This window comes from Clupea harengus, unplaced genomic scaffold (genome assembly GCF_900700415.2).
Source record: "Clupea harengus unplaced genomic scaffold, Ch_v2.0.2, whole genome shotgun sequence".
Classification (NCBI taxonomy): Eukaryota; Metazoa; Chordata; class Actinopteri; order Clupeiformes; family Clupeidae; genus Clupea; species Clupea harengus.
Window position 1 is genome coordinate 17,501 of NW_024880116.1, and position 16,015 is coordinate 33,515.

The 16,015-nt window shown below is 40.2% G+C and overlaps 1 pseudogene; it reads left to right on the top strand.

Moving 5' to 3' along the window:
- The first annotated feature begins 9,745 nt into the window (after positions 1 to 9,745).
- LOC122131299 lies at positions 9,746 to 15,151 on the top strand (annotated as a pseudogene).
- The last annotated feature ends 864 nt before the right edge of the window (positions 15,152 to 16,015 follow it).

Genomic DNA, 16,015 nt, shown 5'->3' on the forward strand with positions numbered 1-16,015 from the left:
GAATGGACCCCTTTTGCCATCCATCCGTCACACTTAGCGTTCTTGCTCCTGCAGTTGAGTGTAGGTCTCTCGGCAATCCACTGCTCTTCCTCTGATTACCCGGATCACAATACCTACATTTTGTGAGGTTTAAAAACAATGGGTTGAAATTAGTGCTGTCAAACGATTAAAATATTTAATCGCGATTAATCGCATTTATGTCATAGTTAACTCAAAATGAATCGCGATTAATCGCAAATTTTTATCTATTCTAAATGTCCCTTAGTTTATTTATTTTTTCCATCATTTTATTTTCATTTTAATGCCCTTATCAACATTGAAAAGTGGATTGGCTTGCTTTATGCAAATGTTTTTTTTTTTATTGAAAACCAACATTGCCAAACAGGGCGGTACAAAATAAAATTATGAAGTGCACATTTCAGGTAAACAAGGACTCAGCCTATAGTGCAATTAAACCATGGCTTAATATTTTCTTTTTTCCAAGTTTGCTGGGAACATAGCAGTCAGGCCTTTTATTTCAGAAACAGTGAACTGTAACAGTTAGGTTACCAATAAAAGGTAAGCCTACTACTTCTTTGCTTTCAGCCAGCTGCCTGTTGACATTTTCAGACAACAGTGAAGCTCGCTTCTTTTGCACAACACAACTTTTAAAAGTAAACTTTCCATTCAGAAGCTTTTTATCATACATTTCGCCGTATCGCGCTCACCATTCACTCAAACCGTAACGTTAGCCTACTACACAGTCTGCGAGGCCAAAAAGAATGTTAATCTAAAAAAAAAAAAATATTAAAAAAAAATCGCGTTAATCTCGCGATAAAAAAATTAACCCTCTGAAGTCCACGCTCCCTGTGCAGGGATATGGTGGTTTTTATGGGGAATTGCTTTTAAAGCTCAGCCAGTTTTTGTCGGAGAGACATAGAAATTACACCCCCAGAAACCTTGAACCCTTTTCTTTTCAAATTTACACAGTTTGAAACAAATATATAAATAAGCACTTTGTAAGGAGAATAGGACTAGTCTCTTGCACTTTTCAGTCTCTGAGTGAGGTTTCAGCTCCTAACGACCCGCCCATTAGCAAATGACAGCTATTCATATGATAAGGGTATGGTAATTCAGTGATCTCTATTGGGCCATGGTGTGTCAAGAAATCCTGTGGGGGGTACGGGCCACAAAGACATTCCAGGGCCATTAGGTAAGGGCCATTGTTCTTGTCTGAGGTGTCCCAGGTGTGTTTACACCTAACTCATCAATATGCATTTGTAGGGACACTAGTTTTGAAAAGGTACAGGTCACTCTAAAATTATAAATATATAGTAGTGAAACCACACACACTTTCTAAATGCTAAACTCACCTTTGTAAAACTAACACTTATGTTTACAAAGTTCAGAGTTCAAAAGCCTTGCTCCAAAATCTTTACAATGTATTTTTTGTACAAAGTCTGAGCACCTCTGAAAGTATGTTTTTGGAAGGGTTTGTTTAGATTTGATTTAAATTCAATCTTTTTTTACTACATTCCTTTCATTCCCATGTTATTATTGCTGAGGTATTCTAGAATATAATCATACATGCCACTTTTGCCTCAATGTTTTTAGTTAGGTGAAATAAACTAAAATATCAAGGCATGGCAGACTACCTAAGAGAGTGAAAAACAGGCTCGGACTCAGTAGTGTTAACGGCGTTAAAATGAGTTTGCGTTAACGCCGTTAATAACGCCGTTAATAACGCGTTAAACTGACAGCACTAGTTGAAACATCATCTGCCGAATGATGAAGACAATATTTTTAACAATCTGGTCTTTTTTACCTGTATCTTAGGGAGGTGAATATTTGTGTGTTGAATTTTGAATGCTGGAATTTAGTTTTCAATCGAAATATACAACCCCAATGAATTGCAGTGCAGATTCTAGCATCATAATTATTGTGTGATTTTGGCATTGGCCCTGTTATACTTCCAAGTGATGCAGTTCAAAGGGGACGTTCCATCTAGGTCATTTTATGGTGACATTGCAACATTCTAAAGGGGGTGTGTGTGATGTAAACAGAACGTTCCCATATGGTTCCCTAGTTGGTTACAACATTCTGTTCGCATATATTCCTTACGTCTGCCTAAACTCCACTTACATCCAAACTTACCATCTGATGTTATTCACTCTCAATAGATCAGTATACAGATGACTTTTAAATTATAATAGGTTGCTTCAATGGTGAATAGATTTACTATTGAACTGATGATCTATATATGAAACTCATTACAATTTCAAGTATTTTTTGTTTGTTTGGTTTACATTTGGATAAGAGAAATAACTGAGATAATTGAAAAAAACTAAAACTTCACAGCATGATTTTGGGCCAATCATATAAACATTATTTTGGATCTTCCAAATGTATTTGTTTTTCTTCACTACTTGAACACGCGCCTGTTCCTGGAGCAGCTTTTTGACTTCATCATCTTTTTAGCTGGTAGAGGTCTCAAAGTTAAAGGCGATGTGGTTGTCTAAACAAGCAATTCCTCCATATATATGTGCCGGCCTTGTTTGACCACACATATCAGCAGTGGGCATACATACTGTAGGTCTATGTGTGCACTAGTGCTGGTGTAATGTATATCAGGAGTGGGCATACATACTGTAGGTCTATGTGTGCACTAGTGCTGGTGTAATGTATATCAGGAGTGGGTATACATACTGTAGGTCTATGTGTGCACTAGTGCTGGTGTAATGTATATCAGGAGTGGGTATACATACTGTAGGTCTATGTGTGCACTAGTGCTGGTGTAATGTATATCAGGAGTGGGTATACATACTGTAGGTCTATGATTAATCAGACCCTCCAGGATTTTGCGATGTTGCTATCGCACCAATTCACGCAAATTCAACGATTCCCTGCAAATTCAGTGCGACGTTGCAATTTTATCACATCACCGCAACTTTACCGCAAATTTGACAAATCATTGTCGTCACCCCACAACTGACTCCCTTCTGCGGCTACACCAAGGGCGGAAATTCTGCCCTGCGGACACTGTGCAGACACTAGCAGAGTTCTAATTCGTTGTAAACAATGAGAATGACTACACCAGACATGGAAATTGAATGCAGCCCATGTCCGCACTGAATATTCAGAAATAGATCTGGCTTCAATTTTTTTTATAATTTTCCGCAAGGTGTGCATGGCCCTTTTTACATATAGTCTGGTAATAGATCTATGAAATGTAAAACATTATTTATTTTGCTGTGAATAATGAAGGAAGCAATAAATCCGATTATTTCCCAAACCCTCGAGAGCTGTTGCCATGAAGATTTAACATTACTTTCGGATTGAAGATAAGGTAGCAGCTAGTGTAGAAGAATGGATTACTTGAAATTGGGTGACTTTAAATTAATATATGAAATTGAACATAAACACCTAAACAGATAAAATAAATCAACAAGGATAGCAAAACCGATTAATGATTGTAACAGGAGCTATAAGGGGGAACCCCACAGCCCTGTTTAAGTAGCCAACTACGCCACCCTGGGAATTGCACCCAGAGAATATTTAAACTAAATGTCCTAATAGGCACATCAGCCCTTGAGAACAGGTTCGAAACACACACCACACAAGAGTGGTGAATTCCACAAGATGTTATTTATTATAAAGATATGTAATTATGAGGTGTATGCTTATAGAGGAAGGGATGGACCTAGACAGACTGAGAGATTAGTCAAAGTAGAAAAGGCATTTATTTAATAATCAATAAAAGGGCTTAAACAATCAGCACCCTGAGGTTCAGGGCTGACAAACACGCTAGGGAAGGGAATTAAAGGGAAACAAACTATAGCAGGCAGAGACTTACCTTAGAGGGGCGGCAGGCTAACTGGGAAGTGTGCTTCAGGACTCACACCACCCTTGTGAAGGCAAACACGGCACAGCACACGAAAAGTGACCAGAGTGACACAGCAACCACACAGCAACCAATGATCACACGTGAATATGCAGTGACGGGACTAGCCCCCCTCCAGGATAGCACAATGCCTGCTCATACAAACAAAAGGGGATAAAGAAAATATGAAAGCACCAGTCGACCCCAGCTGTAGGGCAAACACACATATACAGGGAAACTACAGGCAAGTTAGATTCCCCTCTCACAGGATACCTGAAGTACTAAAAGAACTATACCCATGCAAACGATATAAACAGAACACAGGAATAAACGCGTGCTGTGCACGACTATGCCCAGGTACTGAAATAAAACACGGACCGCAAAACAACTCGTATAAACCAAAACAAAAGAACGACAAGACAAGACAGCAGCTCGTGTGGTGACTCCAGCCCTCCACCAGGCTGGGTTGTGTCTGCAGAACACAAATCATAATTAAAAACCTAACGGAGGTAAAATGATGCCAATAGGGAGATTTAAATAAAATACCCACGTTACTCGGAGACACGGGCTGCCGCGGGAACGTGCGTCCTCACTGGAACTAGAGTGAACAACCGTTCTCGAGGTCAGCGAAGGAGGAGATGATCACAACACCAGGCTACAATAAAGGACGAAGTTAGTCCACAGTGTGATATAAATTCCACGCAACTGGCTTAGAGGCGAAGACAACCTACCACGGGATAAACAGGAAGCCACTCTGCACAGGAGGTAGCGATTCACAATCTCCAGATATTGCACACTTCCAGGCTTTTATAGCCACACCCAAGCAATGGCCACTTATTACTGAGGTGTGCTGAACGAGTGCAGTGACGTGAGCATAGGTGAATTCATCTCACTACATAGGCATAGAATGAGAGCGGCAGAAACGGCCGGACGTCAGACGACAAGACAGATCACAGTGACACAGGCTGTTTTTTTCGTTATATGTGAAGGCTGAGATATTCATAACATTTTATTCAGTCTTACTGGTGGTCCTTTTGTAATACCAGCAGGTGCACTTCGTTGTGGATAAGTAAAGCCTATATACTGTTCCCGTTACGTGTTTAGCATGTTTTCTAGATAACTGTCTAACAGCTGTTGCCATTCCCACGAGACGAACATTTGAATGATGTCAAAGTAAAAGTCCAATACTATACTGTGTTCGTTTCCATAACAACAATACAAGGAATATACATTTTGCTGACCTAAATAAGCAGAGGGCAGTACAGCCTATTTTGCTACATTTTTTGTAGTCCTGCTAATCTTTTGTTTGGTATGTTGGTAAGGTTATTTAGAGGACCATTTCTCAATGGTTTTGTTCTTTAATGATTGTTTGATTATTAATTACTTATTTTTCAACAAATAACTCAATTATAATTACAGAGAGGGAAATTTGCAACTTTTGATAGCAACTTTCACTTGCTCCCGCAGTTTCATCGCAAAAAACATCGCGACTTTCACCGCAATTTTTTGGGAAAAGCTCCCGCGAAATCAGGAATTTTAGGCTGCAACTATCTCAAAAAAGGCCCGCAAAATCGTGGGGGGACTGATTAATGTGTCTATGTGTGCAATAGTGTCTCCATATTTAAAGCCATGCAATGACTGAAAAGCATATTTAGCACAATTCCCTGCAGGACAGTGTAGAGCATAAACTGTCTAAGTTCAGTGGCCTTCCACTTCTCCAATTCCTCCAGACCCTTTTCCACCAGCAGGGAACGGGTTCCGGTTCAGTTCACACCAAATTTGGAACCATTCAGAGCAGTTTGACCAAAATCAAATTGATTTGGAACCTGAAAATTGGTTCCCAGCTAGAACACAAAATACTTGTTTTTCCAGTGTGAACCTTGACTACATCAGTGGGCTTGTTATAAATGTATGCAATAACAGAACAAAAGCTTGCAGGTAATCAATGCGATGTTCTGGCTGGTATTGCTCTCTGAACGAGACATCATCACTGTCTTTGATTGGTTGATGCAGTTCAGCATGGCTTTTGCTGGCGCATCACATGGAATGCATCTCAATCTCACACTTAGGCAGCGGTCAGAGAGTCTTTTTAGCTTAGGTTCCTAACTGAAGCCATGATAAGAGCTGGCCTTGGGTTCCTTACTGAAGTCCTAACTCAAAGACGGTAGACATTAGACTCAAAAACTGGATCTATGTAACATATGAAGATAAATATAAAAATAAGTGTTTGTGTTGGAATTAAACAAATCATCTCAAACAGCAATATGGGTCTTTACCATACCTTTATTTAATTGTTCTGGGCCCTACAATTGCGTTTTTCTGCTTAGGTTCCTGACTGAAGTCAAGCTATGATGAGAGCTGAAGTCTCTAAATGCTGGAGGAAAGGTTCTTCAAAGCCGTGTTTCACCGTGTACTGGCTACTCCCAATAAACTCCACCTCCCAGCATTACCTGTGTCATCAGACATTCCATGACAGCAGCAGTATACAACAGCAACACACAACTGGGTGGTCGCAACACGAACCGCATCTTGTACCCAGCATCCGCCCTCCTTCACAGTAAAACATGCGCTGTCTGTAGCCCACAAGTACTGAACACAACAACATGACTGCCCAACCATAGCAGCAGGTGCAAACTTGTTCAACTTTAGCTTCACACACCTCTGCTACAGCCTGTCACTTTCACTCTCCCAGCAGCACTTCAGTCACCTTTCCAATCGCCTGCACCCTATATCACCCTATATACACTCATCACTTCTCTGTCGGACCTTGTCAAACTAAATCCAATGACTACAGCTCCCGACCGGTTTCTTCACCATTCCGCGATTTCCAGGTCGTTCTGTTCCCTCCGACTTCAGACCAGTGATTTCCACATCGCCCAGGGCTCCAGTTACGCAACTCCCAGGGCGCTTTCTTCCCTAGATCCCGATTGGTGATTTCCGCATAAACATGACTGCCCAACCATAGAACCTGGGTCCTATTCGTCGTAGCTCGTTAAGCGAGTTACCGAGATCATTTTCAGGATGAGATAATATAAGTCCCTCCTTTCGGTTCGTGGAAGCAACCTTCGATAAATCACCATAGCAAGCCATCAATTAGCTCTAACCTGCTCCAGCGCAGGCTAATTTAAGTGAAGCTGGATAAAGTTGCCACACCCCCGGAAAAAGGAGAGATCCCATTGACCAAGGAGCGATATTAGTTAGATTGGCGCTTCATAGTGAGAGAGTTCTTCGCGGTCACCAAGATCCATTATTCCATCATGATGAGTTCTTGTATGAACGCTACAGATTCAGCCGACAAGGAATAATTTATTTACAAGACCTTCTCGAGCCATTTATTGCTAACACCACAGCTGAGCATTGACTGTCTTGCGGTTTTTTGCGATTGGTACATTTTTGTAGTGTCGGAGATGCGGAGAACAAAGCACTCATAATTATATGACAGTGTTATTAGTACACCATTGCATATCATTATTGTAGAAAATGATTAAGGTGGACTCATGATAAGAATAGAGAGAAATACACACAATTTCTTTTCACTGCTTCAATTTATTGCATTTCTTATTAATACATTTACATTTAGCAGACGCTTTTATTCAAAGCGACTTTCAAGGAAATGTAAAACAGCACTTAATAAGGAGGTGAGGGGAATCGAACTAGGAACATTGCAACTTCTAACCAACAGCGCTACCCACTATACCAGATCACACTTGCCGTAATCTATACATACATAGATATCCCCGCATACACAGCTTCTTGTCTTGCTCTCGCAGCGGTGGCGCTGTTGGATTTTGCCATGATTATGGTCTTGTATTCTTCATAAGCGTTCATGATCATCTCCTGCTCGCCAGCGGAGAAAAAAAGAGACTCCTTCATTGAGTTTAATAGCCATTGTATCGTCAGAAAATCATGGTTTTGGTGATCGAAATGGTCATGCGTAGTAATCGGATTACAATAGGAGTAGTCTAGATCTTTGCAAAAAGAAATGTAATGTGTTTTCAGATACATTAATGTTTTGATTCCTTGTTTCTACTGAAGCCAGTTGTGTGTCCATGAAGAGAAGCTGAGCAATGGAAACACCAGGAGACGCTCCAGAGGGACAGAGGTAATGCATCATCTGAATTATGTGTGATGTTAAATGAAGCTAATATGTCCATGTGTTTCTGTGGATCGTTTCTGTGTGCTTTTCAGTGGACGTATAGGAGTACTCCATATAGGCTAATAGTTTACTCTTTAAAAAAGAATTGCCAAAATGCTGTGTGTTAATTTCCCTTTTCAAAACAATTCACTGTCCATTGGTGAACAACACGATGTAGGCCTACTCTTTATGAAAATGAGTTTGAACAAATGAACACACATATGGATAATTATTCTAAATTCTAAATGAGTCACTGTCCAGCACCATTGGTGGAACACATGACATAGGCCTACACTGTATAATGACTTTGATCAAATGAACACAAACATGGATCATTAATCTGAATTCAAAGTTTAGAGGTGGGGGAATGAGAGGAATGAGATATGTGAGGTGTGAATGCCAGGCAGAGGGGTCTAGTTGACCCTGGCCATCTAAATGCTAATATGCCTGGCTCCAACCATCTGGTCATGGCTGTAGACAAAGGCCAGGAATCAAGTGTAAAGGCTCTGGCTCCAGACCCCTGGTGTTATTCAAACGGAGGGTTAGGGTTAGGTGGTGTATTGATATGGGTTAGGGTCAGGGGGTCTATTGATATGGGCTGGTATGTGAAACTCACCAATATCTAACAGTAGTGAGGAGAGAAAACTACATTTCATACGCTCTTGCATTCCATATGGAATTGTGAGCACAGCAGCGTCATTAAAACTCTGGCCAGTTCAGTTCAATGGCTAAATTTAAATATCCAAATCAAAATAAGAATATTTTGTAATTGTATTTCATTTTAATATACCAACATTCCATTTCCAGCTTCTCCTTGTTAAGAATAGTCAGTCAGATTTTGGGTGTAAATGCCTCTGTAGTAAATCATGGGTGCTATTTTGTGTGATAGACACGTCCGTCAGGAGAGACCTCCATCACCTGTGCCCACTTGTGTGTCCATGAAGAGTGACTGGTCACATGAACGCTACATCAACTTCCAAAATAAAGATATTACAGATGCATCAAGGCAAGTCCATGAAACAGACTCAAGTCAAGGGTAAGCTAGGAAGGGTTAGTTAGGAAGTCAACCAATAGTGAATTAAGAGTGTCACAACCAGATAATTGGTCAAGAAACAAACAATCTCAAGAAAAAAAGAAACTCAGATAATTCTAGGAGCTCATTGGCGTACTCATGGGTGCTATTTTCTAATAGACAAATCTATCAGGAGAGATCTCCGTCACCTACACCCACTGGTGTGTCCATGAAGAGGGGCCAGTCAGAGGAGTGACTAATTAACTTCCAACTTATGAAGTTAAAGCTTAAAAAGCTGTACTGTCACGATAGTCAACATGAAGTGCATTGAGACGAAATATTGTGCCAGGAAATAAAGAATCTCAGCAAATCTTTAGATAAATTTAGACCCAATAAAGTATTTGTGAAGTATACAATCAGACTACAAATCCTAAAAGATCAAATTACAAAAGGTCTGAAATACAGTAAGTCATTACAGCATAGAACAGACAGAACGAGTGCAGACTCAGAGGGAAAGAATCTTAGAGGGAAAAAAACATCTGGATACATTATCTTCATGAAAGGCACATGATGCAGGTTTTTAACAGGTTTTGATGTATGGTTTTGGAATAAGCACATCTTTTGTTTTCATACGCCACTCAGTCACTAGGTTTCTGATATAGGCTTGAAACCCTGAGGAAATGTAAGACCAGGTTTTACAGCACAGTGTTGCCAAATAAAAGTATATCAGTTAGCAGGCTGGCTAGTTTTTATCAGGGTCAACTGTGCTTTTGTTGATGTTTAAAGGTTAGATGTTTAAAGGTTTGCTCCCTAGTTAAAGACAATACTCTTCACTTTGATTTTCCATCCCCAGAAGCCAAATGGAGGAATGTAAACCAGATGCTGTCAGTGACCAGTTCACCCAGAGTCAACATGGGGATCTGAAGCACATATTCCAGGTTTGATGCACATATTTAATGCAGTGCTGCTATGGAGTATATGTTCATAATTAGTCATATACACCACCACTCAACAGTGTGGAATGACTCACTAATGTACTTGTTTATGAAAGAAAATAACATTTTCCAATTTAAATGACCTAAGATTGACCATAAATATGACATAATAACAACAGTCATGAACATTCATAATAAAAACTCCCTCATGTTCATGACGGGAGTCATGTTATGGTTATGACAGTGTCATGTCAGTCTTATGCCCCTTCACATAAATATGATATTATATATTATATACTGTATATACACGTATATGGTATATGACAGAGTTGAGTGGAAACAGCCAGTAACAGGGGAAATAGGGGAATAAATGGGATGAACACAAGAGCTTAACAGGGGAGAACGCTCAGAAGTTCAATGTTCAGTAAAACACAACGTTCAGAAGAATAATGTTCAGTAAAACACAACACTCAGAAGTATAATGTCCAATGATCACAAAACTCAGACAAATAACGTCCAATGAACACAACATACAGAAGAATTATGTCCAATACACACAACACTCGGAAGTTTCGAAGGGGAAACAAGAGGAAACACACAAACAGGGAAAAAACAAGGCAGGGGAACACTAGAGTGAGGGAACACTAGAGCAGGGGAACACTCCCCCCCCCCCCACACACACACACACATAGGTAGGCCCATGAAGAGCTCCCAGATTCGGTGGCCAAACTTGAGCTCTGAACTCTGTAGGTGCTCCACAACCAATAACACTATAGCAATAGACATACAAGCACACACACAACCTAAAGCAATAGACATACAAACACACATACATGTATATCTAAAGCACAACCTATAGCAATAGACATCCAAACACACATACATGTATATTTATTATACGGCTCTTTAGAATGTTCCAAAAAGTACCGTTGATTTGAATGGGCTATCCCAACGTTCGCAGGTGAATATTTCCTGATATTCACCGCTGCGAAAAGATATTGACCGCTGTCATTGGCAACGGGTTTTGTGCTTCTAATTCACATATTTCATATCCTTCCGCAAGTAGTCCGGTCATTTAACATAACAGACTCATTGTAATTTGAAGTCAGCAAGTAATGGGTTGCTACTCAACACCTGAAACTTAAAAGTTCTATTTGCTTGAAGAACTATTTTTTCTTAGCAGAAATCATGAAACGGCAACTAAATCATTAAAAAGAGATATTTTGGAGGAATGTCTTCTATCGTTTTTGGCAAGTAACCGTATAATAAGCGGGATAATGTATTGTCCGTCGGTCATTATCCAAAAATAAATCCCTTCAGGACGAAACAACACAACAACCCTCCGCTGCGCGACGGGTGCTGTTCGCCCCGTCAGGATTTATTTTTGGATAATGACCTCCGGACAATACATTATCCCTTACATAAAGCACAACATTGTTGCTTCAAACAGGAATCATTATTTCAGCCTTGGCACTGCCTTCATAACATTCTCTTTTCATTTTGCACCCTATTTGATGAATACAAACATTTATTTAAAACTTTTGAATGGCAAAGTGTATATTACATATTGACCTCTTTTGTATCCTCTGTAAACATTAGATAGAGATAGATAGATAGATGGATACTTTATTAATCCCGAGGGAAATTTAGGTCATCCAGTAGCTTATACACTTAACTTAACTCACAAACATACATACACAAATCACAGTAGAATCACAGTAGAAAAACAATACACATAGGGAGAACATGTTCACAGGGAGTGGGGTGTATACAGATATTATACAGATATTATAGTGTGCATTGGTTGTGTCAGTGTTGATGTTCACGAGGAAAGTAGTGCAAAGAGTGCAGGGAGATAGTGTTCATGTGCTTGTGTGGATAGTGCAAGGATAGAGTACTTGTGCTTGTGTGTGTGAGGATAGTGCAAAGTGATATAAATAGTACAGTCTGTGCAATGGGCCAGTAAAAAGAGTGATCTATTAGGGAGGGAGTTTCAATCAGCAGTGGAAGTTTAGGTGCGTAGTTTTTAGTTCACAGCAATGAAGAAAACTGCACACAAGAGAACAGCCAGCGATGGTACAGTACCAGTGAATCCACTGCACACAAGTGAGCAGCCAGCGATGGTTACAGTACCAGTGAATCCACTGCTGTCTCCTTGCTCTTGGGAGGTTAGCCTATGACCAGTTAGAGAAGGGCAGTCTGATCTTTCATGAAGAAGACCTGACTGGCATTGATGTCAGAGAAGCAGTACACATTGGCATTATCACCCAGACCTTTAGAGAAGGATCAGTACTTTACCAGGGAAAGAGAATATAGTCCATGTTCAACAAATACATATAAGGGATAAAGTGGGCTGCTGTGAGTTGATATTTAATATTTCGGACAGACAAGCGTTCATATAATAATATGATCCTATGGGAAAATTCACTGAGCGGTTATTTTTTAAATATGGTCATAGGCTCCACTGTCTCCACTTTACACTGTCTCATGTAAGAAGGGCTCAGTCCTTTTTTTCCATTTCTTTGTTCATTTTTAATGTTCTGCAACATTGTTAACATATAGTCATGGGTTCCAGTTTCTGCCTTAAATGTCCTGCACTGGTCATGCAGTAGTTTTTAAACTCATTACTCTCTCCCAGGGTCCAGCTGACATGTTGTACTTTAGATGAAACTGTAGTTTACATCTCTACCCTATATATAGTTCATTCAGCAGCATGTTTCTACTGTGTTCTTAAAACACCACAACAAATCCAATACCAGCCATGGTGATATATACGCATAAACCATATTAATATGTGTGGAGGGTTAGCTACCTGGCATTCTGTTATTATTTTCTGTCTCACTTTTTCACAGTGGACTTTTAATATGGTAATGACGCTAATAAATGCAGTGTAATAGAATATGTCATACTGAGAATCATTAAGTAATAGAACATTACTTTGTACTTACAGTACATATACCAGGTTTAGGGTTAATATAAATGTAAGTAAAGTATCAGTGCTCCGTAATGCAATACACTGCAGAGTGTTACCAGATATTTGTGCTTTAGGTGTTAGAGGAGAAGATCATCACCTTGGTGAAGAATGAGCTTAAGAGATTCAAGAGGATGCTGAGTCCAGATTACCAAGGAAACTTTGAGAGTAAAGAGGAGGATGAGAGTGATGCCAGAGAAGGGGCTCTGAAGATGGCACTGCACTTCCTTAGGAATATGAAGCTGAAAGATCTCGCTGACAAACTGCAACAAAGTAAGAACTCTTCCTTCTCTTGCATTTGTATGTATTTGCATCAATAAGCTGCATTAGCAAAAAAGTAATTATTACATTTTGGTGTCAGTGGCTTACAAAACATTATTATGTTTTACCATTTTGTGAAATAGATGTGCTGGATGTAGTTTGTCAGACTGAGCTGAAAAGAAATCTCAAGAGCAAGTACCAGAGTGTTTTTGAAGGAATACCCAAGCAAGGAAGCTCTGCTCTTCTAGACAAGGTCTACACAGAGGTCTACATCACAGAGGGAGGAAGTGGAAAAGTAAATGAAGAGCATGAAGTCAGACAGATTGAGTTAAGATCCAAGAGACCAGCTGGACAGGAGACATCAATCAAATGCAGTGACATCTTTAAACCCTTACCTGGCCAAGACAAACCAATCAGAAGTGTCGTCACAAAAGGAGTTGCTGGCATTGGTAAAACTGTCTCAGTTCAGAAGTTCATCCTGGACTGGGCAGAGGGAACAGAAAACCAGGATATCCACTTCATATTTCCATTACTGTTTAGGGAGCTCAACCTCATGAGAGAAAGACGGCTCTCTTTGATGGATCTCCTCCACCACTTCTTCACAGAAATAAAGCAGTTAACTTTTCCCAGCCAAGGGAAGTGCAAAGTGTTGTTCATCTGTGATGGTCTGGATGAATGTCGACTCCAACTAGACTTTCAGAATAATGAAAGTTTGACTGATGTGACAGAGGTCACCTCATTGGACGTACTCCTAACAAATGTCATCAAGGGTAATCTGCTCCCCTCTGCTTTACTTTGGATTACCTCTCGACCAGCAGCAGCCAATAAAATCCCTCCTGATTGTGTTGACCGGGTCACAGAGGTACAAGGGTTCAATGACCCACAGAAGGAGGAGTACTTCAGGAAGAGGATCAGTGATCAGAATCTTGCCAGCAAAGTCATCTCTCACATCAAATTATCAAGGAGCCTCCACATTATGTGCCACATACCAGTGTTCTGCTGGATTGCTGCTACTGTTCTTGCTGTGATTCTTGGCTCTTCAGGAGGTGGACAGATTCCAAAGACTTTGACAGAGATGTATACCTATTTCCTTATTTTTCAAACCAAACAGAGCAACCTAAAGTTTAAAAATGTGCATGACCTTGATCCACAGTGGAACCAGAAAGTTATCCTTGGTCTTGGAAAGTTGGCATATGAACAGTTAGAGAAGGGTAATCTGATTTTTTATGAAGAAGACCTAAAAGAGTCTGGCATTGATGTCAGAGAGGCAGCAGTATGCTCTGGCATCTGCTCCCAGATCTTTCAAGAAGAATCAGGGGCTTTATCAAGGAAAGGTTTTCTGCTTTGTGCATTTAAGTGTCCAGGAGTATCTTGCAGCTTTATATGCTCTTCTGATGTTAATAATGAAAAGGAAAGACCTAATTTCTCCAAAGCAAGCCCTCAGAAAAGGCTCTCAGCTTTGGCAAGTGAGATCAGTGCACAAATCCATGATCATCTTACACAAGAGTGCTGTGGACAAAGCTTTGGAGCATGAAGATGGACGCTTTGACCTATTCCTCCGTTTCCTTCTTGGCCTTTCTCTGGAGTCTAACCAGACTCTCCTGCATGGCCTACTACAGAGAGGACGAAATAAGAAGGGCAATGAAGAAACAATCAGTTACATTAAGGAAAAGATCAGGGAGGTTCCTTCATCAGAAAGGGTGATCAACCTCTTCCACTGTCTGAATGAACTCAATGATCACTCCTTAGTGGAAGAGGTTCAGAGCTTCCTGAGTGCTGGGACACTTTCTGGAGCTGAACTCTCACCCGCCCAGTGGTCAGCTCTAGTGTTTGTGCTGCTGACATCAGAACAGAAGCTGGATGTGTTTGACTTGAAGAAGTACATCAGATCTGATGAAGCTTTCCTCAGGCTTCAGCCAGTAGTGGAGGAATCTCAGAAGGCTCAGTAAGTATGATGGCAGTCTGTATTCTCAAGATGGGAGGGGTTAATGACTAGCTGTGTTTCCATCTAACTTTTGAATGCACATTTTGACCATTTGAATAATAAACCCTGACTAAAAACACTTAAAATTTGTATAAAATCTTCTAATGCAAATAAACATGTGATTGTCTAGAGGGGGTGGATTATCTCACTATTGGCATAGGGTATAATGGGCCTAATTCTCGAACGCAGTTAAGAAGAATTTAAGAAGGAATTTCTTCTGAATTGTATTTAGGAAAACATTTGGCATTCATGAAAGTTTTCTCATCTGGGATTTGTTCTGAACTTCAGAAGACTTTCCGAACTCGAAATAGCAGTCGTAACTCGGCCAGAGTTTTCTCAAATGCGATTCCTTAAAAAAACACAAGATGGCCATCTTGGCCATCTTGTGGTTTTTTGAGGAATCGCATTTAAGAAAACTCTCCCTGTTAGAAGTGTTAATGAATTTGTGAGAAATCGTTGGTGATTGCGTTCACATCAACTCTACAGACATCCTCGGATTCAAATAATTATAATAATAATAATTACGAGAATATTTGTCATTAACAATTACGTTTCACATGTATAGTCATGATTCTACAAGGCACTGTGATGTCATAAAATAAATAAAAGGACTACACCAGAATGCTGCGCTCGTCTAGTGAGCGTCGTTTGGCACTGCCGTCTGTGCAAGTACGGCAATCCAGAATTTTCATTTGTAGTTCCACGTTGGTGGAACGTACTGCCTAGCACTACCAGAGCAGGGGCGTCCCTCTCTACCTTTAAAGAAGCTTTTGAAGACCCAACTCTTCAGAGAGCACCTCCCTTCCTAACTGGCACTTCGACTAGTTTTTAACTTGCACTTACAGCAGTTACATTCCT